Here is an 11,147-nt window from a genome sequence, read left to right on the forward strand (position 1 = left end):
ACATCAGTCAGAGCCTAGTAAATTGATAACTAAATGCATCCACCAGCTTCCTACATAATTTCTGTGTGGAACATGATGTCTCACAGAAATTCCTGCCCTGCATAATAGGGAATCCCACAGAATGACTCTCCATTGTCGTTCACAATAAACAACAGCTTCTTCACCCAAGTGATGGATCCTTGGCAGGATGAAAATATTTCCCATGGCTAAGAAAAAACAGCAGTGCAGGAAGGGTCTCAGCTCTGATGCAAAAGTCAGGGGTTTGGATAAAACTTGTTTTTCTGGTTTCTTATGTCAACAAGACACCATGCCTCTCAGGAGCTTCCCAATGTGTTAGTGTATTCTATGGAGCTCATCCTGGCATCTGCCACCTGGCAACATGATCAGTGATGTGAGATAACATTTGTAAAATCAGTGGGCTGGTGTCACATACACACAGAGCACAGAATTAGAAGTGAAATCCAGGAAAGGGTAGGATGGAGGTGGAACACAGTGCACACAATGCTGGCTCTTGCTGTGTGGTGGTAGAAATGAGACTCATCTGCTGGACATGTTTCCCTGGTGGTTTCATGAGGGTGTAGAAATGCCATCAATTTCTTCTATATATTGGTGCTGTGTACTCAAATCAGGATCTCACACAGGCTGAGCAAGCACTATGGATGGAGCTACATCCCCAAATCTAAGTCCATAGTTCCTATAGTCACACCTGTATGAGCCACCAGGCCTAGGGCCTGTGCTCCTACTCAGTAGCTGAAAGTTCATCTTGTGATGGCCATATCCTGAGTAGCCTGTTGCCTATATTATGGTCCTAACTTTTTTTTTTCTTGTCATATTCCTTTTTATTGGTACCGGGGATTGAACTCACAACTGCCTGCTTGCAAGGCAGCCACTTATGCCACTGAGCTAAATCCCCAGCCCTATGGTCCTAACTTTGTGGCTTATTATTATTATTATTTTAATTTTGCATTAGCAGTGCTAAAATTGAGAACAGGGCCTCATGCATGGTAAGCAAGTATTATATCATGAGCTCTCTCCCCAGTTCCTGACTCACTCTTAAATAACTGAATATGGCAGAGGTTATGTGATGGTACTACTAAGGTTCACACAAAATAACTGTGACCAATCTCTTGATCTTCTCCTTTGTTCTCCCCAGTATGGTGTTTTTTTTTTTTTTTTTTTTTTTTTTTTTTTTTTTTTTTTTGTTCCCTCTCTGGATCTCTGGCTCCAAAGAAGTCGCGGCTATCTCTGCAGCTTCCCTGAGGAGAGGCTGATGAACCTTGAGTGAGAAAAGGGAAAACCGACAGAGGAGACATTAGGCTTTTGTCCTGAATTCTTCCTGTAGACAAAGGACAAAGCCTGAGAGCAAATTCTGCCCTAGTGGCATGTTCACTGAGTATGTAGCTCTGTGCACCAAGCTACTATGGTAGCAGCCTCAGAAAAGCCTCCTGGATTCCTGATCCACAGCAACTCTTATTAGAACAGAGTATTATCCTGTGTAGCAGATAGGCACAGACTGACCTGCCTTGTATTTTTAATATTTTGCAAATGTGTGTAATGACTGGACAAAAATAGTCCTCTCTGCCTTCTTTCACCAATCAATCATTCTGAGGTTACTGTACAGTCTTTTTATATTTTTTATTAGAATTTCAAGTCATGGCTTGCTGTAGTTTCTTTATTCATTTAGATGTTATCGGATATTCACATTGTAGTTTTCAGTTATTGAAAACAAAGTTGATGTGAATATCTTGTGAAATTTTCTTCATGACATAGGAATGGATGCACAGAATGTTAAGGTAGTCAGGTGTGCTACTGTTAAATTAACTATCAAAATCATTGCTGAAGTGAATATACCACTATCAATGCAAAAGGAGTCTCCTTCCTCACCAATACCAGTGTACTTTGACCTAAAAAACAAAGTCGGCTCTTAGTGCTCTTCAATACATGAGCAGGGTTTTTCCTTGTGAGGTGAATATTCACTTACCTGATTACTGATATTGTTGAGACATGTGCAGACTGGGAAGGGTCCATAGGACTCCCAAGAGCATGTGGAAGGCCTTCAGAAGTGATAGACATGTGGATCCCACAGAGGCCTTCGAATCGCTGCAGGCTCCTGCTGAAGTCACACTGCATGACTCCGCCTCCTTCTGAGGTTAAGTCCCCATGACCAGGACAGTCTCTGTGAGTTCCCTCAGACCTGCTACTTGACAGAAGATGGAGGCGGAAGAGCCCCTAGCCCAAGGAGGGGACTTGAGGGACTGCTCCTCTCTACCCATGATACACATATAAAATATGTATAGCCCTAGAATATGGGAGCTGGCGAGACAGTTGAATTAAAATGTGAGTGAAACTGTCCCAACATGGGTGTTATAGCTATGGGATTATAGCTATAGCTATATGGTATTCCCATATATCCACGACACCATCAAACCCATTATTATGGACACACTGCAATATTGTGAAACTGATCTATATGTACCACCATATTGTATAGATGGCCTGGTGGTTTACTCTGGTGGCTGTGTTATTACCAAGGACAAAAGTCATGGACCTAAACCCTTGTTAATGCAGGGCCCACGCCATTAACTTTACTTGCTAGGTTTGGTGTTGCTCATGATGAAACTTCTCAAATGTGAAATTTGGTTTTGCAAAACCACATGAGCCTTGATTTGGGAAATACAGCCTGAACAAGGTACTTGCATGTCTCTCATGTAGAATATAGCATTTATATCTCTGACCAACAAGAGATAGGAAAAAGAGGCCCTCCAATAAATGGATGTTCACCTGAGACCCCCAGACTGCCACCATGGGTCTGCCCCACAGCCTGGCAACCAAGGACACACTGAACTGCCACTCAGGCCCACACAGTCAGAAACTCCCCCACCTCCTGGACTAGTATTACAGTTGACCTTTTGGCTCTGGCCCTTTCTCTTAAGACTTGGACTACAGTGGATTAACATGCTGGCTCAATGAGAGACTCAGGAACCCCTCATGCAAACAGAAGCTGTCAGCAGGCTCCAGTCAGTGTGGTGAGTGTGCCCCTAAAATAGAGGTTTTCAGTGGGTAAATAGGAGCAGAAATGAAGCTCCCTCCAACTACAAGCCCTTGGCAAACCTGGCAAAAGAGTGAGTAACACTCCACACAGAGAATGTTAAGGTAGTCAGATGTGCTACTGTTAAATTAACTACCAAAATGATTTCTGAGGAGTACACCAATAAGGCCTCCCCTCGCTTGGAGAAAATTAAAAGAGCTTATAAAACACACAGTGACACAATAGGGCCTCAGTGACACAAACACTATAGACAGGGAGATCTTGGGAACTGCAACAACCTGAAGACATAGCAATAGCAAGAATTAGATCTATTCTTTTAGGCTAGTTAGTCCAGGAAGAATATAGAACTCACAAAACACTCCAGGCAGGAGGAATTCAGGTGATGGGCTCTCTTCTTCATTTTGGTACCCAGCAATTGCATAAACATCAACCACACAATAGGACCCTAAAATCCACACTGTGTTGGGATTGGAAGACCAAATATGTACCCAAAGGATGAAAATGACAAGGTGAATTGGCAAAATGCAATCTCAAACATCTAGTCAATCAGGAGCAAGTACAGGTAACACTGAAAGAGAGGATCTTAAATATCATGTACTAGAAATCTCTGGAAACATAACAACTGAAGTAAAGAGAGAAATCCATGAGGCTATAGCAGAAATCAAATTAGAAAGAATGTCCCATATCAAGACAGAAATACCAACCTTATTAAACTATTTGCACAACATAGCTAGAGAAGAAATAGATTTAAAAAAAAGACAAGAGCATGGGAAATTGATTGAAACTTTGAATGAATAATGTAGAAAATAAGCAGAATCCATGAAACAAGTGCAAGGAGATATCCAAGACAAAAAACTATTGAAAGCTGGTAAAGCTATTTATAAGAATCTGAAGATAGCTTGAGGACAGTGTCATACATAGTGATCATGATAGGGTAGAACTTCTAAAAACAACAGAGAAACATGAAATAACAATTCAGTAGCTTCAAGATGATGTGAAGAGAAACATAACAGTAATAGACATCAGTGAAGGTACAGGAGTTGATACTAATGACGCAACTAAACTATTCAGAGAAATAATAGTAGCACATTTCCCAAAGGCAGTAAAAGTCTGATATACAAGAAAGTGATGCATACAGGCTGTCAAACAGTCACAACCAACATAAATCTACACCCAGATATATAATAATTAAGATTGAGACACACAGCATAGAAACAGAATACTGAAAAATGTTAGAAAAAAAGACACAACTCACCTATCAAGGAAAGCCTATTAGAATCACAGCAGAATTTTCAGCACAAGTCTTCAGGTTAAGGATCAGCTTCGTGTGAAATATTTCATGTCCTACAAGATAACAACTTGCAGCCCAGAATGATGTATCCAGCAAAACTTTCATTTACATTTAATGGAGAAACAAGATAGTTCCATGATAAAGAACAACTGAAGAAATTCATGTCCACCAAACCAATCCTAGAAAGAATACTGAAAGACATGTTAGATAGAGATAAAAATGACCACAATCTCCAGAACAACAGAAAGAAACCACAAGGTTGGACAGAAAACTAAACAATGGAGGAAAGCAGGAAGCCAAAAACAGGAAAACAATATGGCAAATTCAAGCCAGCACATATCAGTGATATCCATAAATGTAAAAGGGCTCAACTCACCCATCAAAAGATACAAGTTAACAGAATGGATCAAGAAATATAATCTCACAGTATGCTGCATAAAAGAAACACATCTGACTCAAAAAGAAACTCAGATTAAAAATCGAAGCATGGAAAAAAGTTTCCATGCAACAGGAAACCAGAAAAGAGCAAGGGTAGCTATTCTTTTTGCAGACAAAGTGAATTTCAAACCTAAAATGATTAAAAGAGTTAATGAAGGCCACTACAAACTTGTATATTGAAAAATACAACAGGAAGTACTAAAAATTATAAGTATATATGCACCAAATATAGAAGCACCCAACTATGTAAGACAAATCCTAATGGACAAGAACTAAACAAACAAGAACACAGTTGCAATAGGAAACCTTAACACCCCACTGTCACAAAGAGATAGATCAACTAGACAAAAAGTCAGCAAAGAAATAACAGAACTGAATCATACCTGTGAGTGAAGGGACTTAGTGAATGTTTACATAGTATTGCACTCAACCACATCAGAACATACATTTTTCTCAGCTCTATGTGGGATGTTCTCCAAAATAGACCATATATTATCCCATAAAATATTTTTAAGTAAATGCAAATGGAGCAAAATTATCCCATATGTATTATGGGACCATAGTGCACTAAAATTGGAAATCAGCAGCAAAAAGTCTGCAAAACCTGCATAAATACATGGATATTAAATAACAAATTTCTGAACAACCAATGGGTTACAGATGAAATTAAAGAAGAAATAAAATAATACTTATAATACAATAAAAATGCAGAATAACATACCACAACCTATGGGACACAAAGCAGTCCTAAGTGGGAAATACATAGTAATAAGTTGTCACATCAAGAAAATGGAATGAACACAAATAACCTAATGCTACATCTCAAGCTTCTAGAAAAGGAAGAGCAAATCAAACCCAACTTTCATAGAAGAGGGGAAATTCTTAAGATTAGAGAAGAAATTAATGAAATTGAAACAAAAAAACAGTACAAAGAATAAATGAATCAATGAATTGGTTTTTTGAGAGAATAAAATTGATAAAATTCTAGCCAAGCTTATCAAGAAAAAAACATACAATAAGGACTGAAAGGGAAATTACTATAGATCCCATGGAAATTCAAAACATCATGAACACCTACTTTGAGCATCTCTACTCACATAGGGTGGAAAACAGAAGAAATCAATTTCTAGAAACATGTGACCTATCAATGCTCAATCAAGAATATATACCAATTTTGAATAACCCAATATGAGCTACTTTAATCGAAAGCATGATTAAAAACTTAGCAACAAATTAAAGCCCAGATCCTGCTGGATTCAGGGCTGAATTCTATAAGAAATTCAGAGAAGATCTGACTCTAATACTCCTTAAACTCTTCAATGAAATTGAAAGAGAAGCAGTCCTCCCTAACTCATTCTTGGAAGAAAGTGTACTCTGATACCAAAACCAGAGAGAGATCCAACCAAATATAGAACTATAGACTAATCCCCCTAATAAACATTGATGTAAAAATGCTCAATAAAATATAGGCAAATAGAATGTAGCAAATCATCAAGAAGATTATACAACATAACCAAGTAGGACTTATTCCAGGAATGCAGGGATGGTTCCACATACACAAATCAGTGAATGTAATACACCACATCAACAGAGCCAAAAATAAAAATCATGTAATCATTGCAATGCATGCAGAAAAAGCTTCTGATAACATACAACACCTGTTCATGATAAAAAAAAAAACCTACAGTAACTTAGAATAGATGCTATATTCCTCAATGTCATAAAGACCATTTATTGCAAACCTACATCCAATGTTATACTAAATGGACAAAAACTGAAATGCTTCATACTAAAATCAGGAACAAGACAATGATGTCCACTGCCACCACTCCTAGTCAATATAGTTCTGAAAATATTAGCCAGAGCAATCAGACAAGAGGGAGAAATAAAAGGAATAAAAATAGGGAAAGAAGAAGTTAAATTATCATTATTTGCAGATGACATGATACTCTACATAGAAGACCCCAAAATCTCAATTGAAAGACTACAGGGGTAACAAACAAATTAAACAAATTAAGCAGAATAGCTGGATACAAAGTCAACATTCACAAAACAACATCCCTGTACACAAAAAACTCCATGAGAGAGAAATTACGGAAATGTAGCCTTTCACAACAGCATCTAAAAATATGAAATACTTAGAAATCAACCTAACTAAGAATGCAAAATTCCTGTATGTTGAAAATTATACTACTCTGATAATGGAGATTCAAGAGGATATTGGAAAATGGAAGGATATTTCTTGCTCTTGGTTAGGAAGAGTCAATATTGTGAAAATGGCCATACTTCCAAAACTGTTATACATATTCAATGCAATCCCAATCAAAATATCATTAACATACCTTCAGATCTAGAGAAAGTATTTCTGAAATTCATCTGGTAATGGAAGAAACCTAGAATAACAAAAACATTTCTGGGAAACAATGGAAAGACAGGAGGCATCTCAATTCCTGACTTGAAACTATAGTACAAACCCACAGTAACAAAATCAGCATGGTATTGGCAAAGAAATAGACATGAGGATCAAAGGAACAGATTAGAAGATGCAAACACTACTACAAAGACACAGAGCCACCTTACATTTGTCAAAGGGGCTAAACATGTTCACTGGAAAAAGATAGCCTCATGTATAAATGCTGTTGGAAACATTGAGTTTACATGCCAAAGACTGAAACTAGACCCATACTTATCACCATACACTAAAGTCAAAATGGATCAAGGATCTTAATACTAAAAAAGAAACAAAATTTTACTGGATGACATGGTAGGTAGAAATCTTGAAGTCATAGGAGTAGGCAGAGAATTCATGAATAAAACACAACCACAGACTTCCAGGAGAACATGGTGGAGAGATAGCAGCAGCTACGGAGGCTCTCTGAAACACCCACCTTAGAATTCAGGAATGGTGCGGAGTAAGGAATCATAAGCAAGTGGAGATATGCCCTGCTGACTCAAGAATGAACTGGGCTGAGAGAAACCAACCAGGAATGCAATCCTGGTGTGATAACAGGAACAGATAAAGCCTCAGCGTGAAAGCTGGAGCCCGCGCCATTGGAAGCTGCGATTTCGGTTCCCGGCCATGCAGCAGCTGCGTCTACATCGGCTTGGCAGGGAGAGAGATGTGCGGAAGCTCTGAGAATGGGAATCGGCAAACAGAGTGGAAAACAGGACGGGCAGGGAGCCGTGCATCCACCTCCGGTGAGTGAGGGAAAACTGGGACTCTTCCACGGTCCAGGAGACTCCAACAGAGGACATTCTGGGACTGGGCAGACATGCGGGAGTGGGGTGCTGCAGCAACTTCAGCCACGTATCCCCCTCTCAAGCAGGATTGATGAGAAGTGCCTAGCCCACGTGATGCTGCTGGCTGAGACCCAGGAGGCTAGTACAGCCCAGATCCCAGCGCCTGAGAGTGACCTGGAGGGGCGGGCCCTGTGTAGGCTGCCTGGTCTGCAACTTCCTGGTGTGCTGCGGTGGGTGGGAACACCTACCCGGCGCAATTCTATCAGGCTGTGGCTGACAGGGAGGGAAGCTGGGCCTCCTATATATGCTTGCATATATAAGGAACAAATAATATGGGAAGAGGGAGCAACAAGAAAGGCCCTTTGGCCCCCAATCCTGAGAAACAGGCAATAGTGGGCACCGCACCAATAGACATAAAGCGCCATCTAGAGAGCCTCATAGATGAGTTCAGGAATGAAGTTATTAATGACCTGAAGCTAGAAATAAGCAGAATAATTAGAGAAATGCTAAGCACCACCCAAGAAAAAACAGATGGTGGAATGGAAGAACAGAAAAAGAGGGGAGAATTGTTTGATGGAGAAAATAGAGAAAGCATAGAATACATGAAGCAGGTTCAAAGAGACTACCAGGAAACTAAAAACTCTATCGAAAACTGGCATAACAGCTTGAAAGAAACTAAGGACAGACTATCTAAACTGGAGGGCAGATTTGTAATATGGGAGAATGAAATGAAAAACTTCTTAAAAGTAACAAAGAAACAAACAGCAATAATACAAAGACTAGAAGATGATAAGAGGATCCATAACTTAAGAATTAAGAACATAAAAGAAGAGGTAGGGACACAAACAAATGAACTACAAAAGCTACTCACAGAAATAATCCAGGAGAATTTTCCTAATTTAGCAAAAGTTAAAGATACTCAGTTGTATGAAGCATACAGGACCCCAGCCACCTACAACCCAAACAGAGCAACACCCAGGCATATAATAATAAAAATTCCAGAAATTTGATACAAGAACAGAATACTAAAACTGTCAGAGACAAGAAACAGACCACTTACAAGGGAACACCCATCAGAATTACAGCAGATTTCTCTGCACAAACCATCAAATCACGAAGAGCATGGGGGGAAATAATTCAAGCTTTGAAAGATAATAATCTCCAGCCAAGATTGATATATCCTGCACAACAATCCCTGGAAATTGATGGAAAAACAAGCATCTTCCAGGATAAAGAGGAACTAGGGGAATTTGCAACCACCAATTCAACTCTACAGAGAATACTTCAGGATATTCTAAAAAAGAAAAATACAAAGAATCCAGAAATAGTGGCAGAGAGACCACAATGAATGGAGCAGAAAACAAAATGAAGAAGACAAACTGACAACTAATGACAGAAAAAGAGCTCAACAGAAATGAGGCAGAGAAGATTGGATGATAGGAACAGCTATTTTGGAGAAAATGACATCTTAATAGGCAATACTGATTTAGTATCATCTTGTTTTGAAGTCTCATCAAGCTTTTGTTCTTCTGTCTCCATTGGTCTAAACAGGTTGTATCTTATTGGATTTTATTATGTATGATAGTATAAGCAAAAACTTTTAAAGACAAGGAGATTATACAGAAACCATTGTTCATTTTCTGTTAGTTGATTCTAAATACCCTGTAATGCTGTCATTCTCTTAAATGGTTTTACATTGTTTTGATATATGCTACAGTAAACGAAGTTATACTCAAAGATTTCAAGGAAAGAGACAATATGGTAACTACTTTTATGTCAGGATTATCTTGTGGTGAAACACTATTCTGCTTAAATGGTTATGTTTTGATCTGTGCTGTTTTGCTGTTATGCACTCTTTTATCTCAATCTCCACTTTATTATTTACTTTTTTATTTTTATCCTTTTAATTAAGGGAAAAATAAATAAAAATATCAGGATATATTATAGTAATCCACTTTGACTTTCCATTATCTTGATTTAAAGCCCTGTATTACTCTCACCATCTTGTTTTTGACTGATGTCCCCCTATTCTGTTTTTCTTGATAGTACCAGATTCAAAAGTTTAGGCAACAGCTGTGAAGATAGTGAGATTCATTATGACCCATTCTGGTTGACTATTATCTACTTTTGAAGACCTATAATGTCTCCAATGTTTTGGTTTTGTCGGTTTTGTTCTTTACTGTTTTGTTCAATTTTATTATAACTGATGAGATAGGCAATTCTATTAGAGATAGCGGGAGGCATTGTGGTAACGTTTGTTGATCACCTTGTATTATGCTTTTACATTATCTATTATGTCCACCCTTTTGATTTCATTGACTCTGTTCTGTTATGTCACATTTGGTTCTACTCCCTTCCAAAAAAGTAATAAGAACTGTGGGAGCAACAAAACCCAAAATGTGTAATTGTCATTGTAGAGGAAAAGAAAGTGCTCTAAATGATATAACTGCATGTATATTTAAGTGTATAAGATAGATAATGATATGACTGAGTTTTGTTGGACCATTGAACAGAACTGTTTGCAGTCTCACTGTTGGAATGTCCACTTTACAAGCTTTAATTTTGTGACTTGAACAATTATTTCTAAGATGATAATATGTAATCCATTAACTTGTGATTTCCTACTGTTTATTTTTTTTCTGTAAATCTGTATAACTTGTACCCTTTCTCTGCTTTTTTTTCTGCTTAAATAAAATTAAAAAAAAAAAAAAAACAACCACACGAGAAATACTTCAAAGAATCAACAACTGGGATCTCATATTACTAAAAAGTTTTTGTACTTAAACATATATCAAACAAAGTGAAAAAATCCCACAGAGGCAGAAAGAATCTGGATATAAGACAAAGGACTTCTATGCAGAACATATAAAGAATTGAAAAATGTCAAGGCCCCAAATTCAAAGACCCTTTCGAAAAGTGGGCATCAGAGGTGAGCACTCAGTTCTCAGATGAAGATATACAAATGGAAAATAAATAAAAACAACACCTGTTCATGATAATGCCCTACAGTAACTCAGAATGGACACTATGTACCTCAATTTCATAAAGACAATGTATTACAAACCTACAGCCAATTTTATACTAAATGGACAAAACTGAAAGGCTTCACACTAAAATCAGGAACAAGAC

The sequence above is a fragment of the Cavia porcellus genome, unplaced genomic scaffold, assembly GCF_034190915.1.
Source record: "Cavia porcellus strain 051 isolate PalLab524CR breed Dunkin Hartley unplaced genomic scaffold, mCavPor4.1 scaffold_5, whole genome shotgun sequence".
Taxonomy (NCBI): Eukaryota; Metazoa; Chordata; class Mammalia; order Rodentia; family Caviidae; genus Cavia; species Cavia porcellus.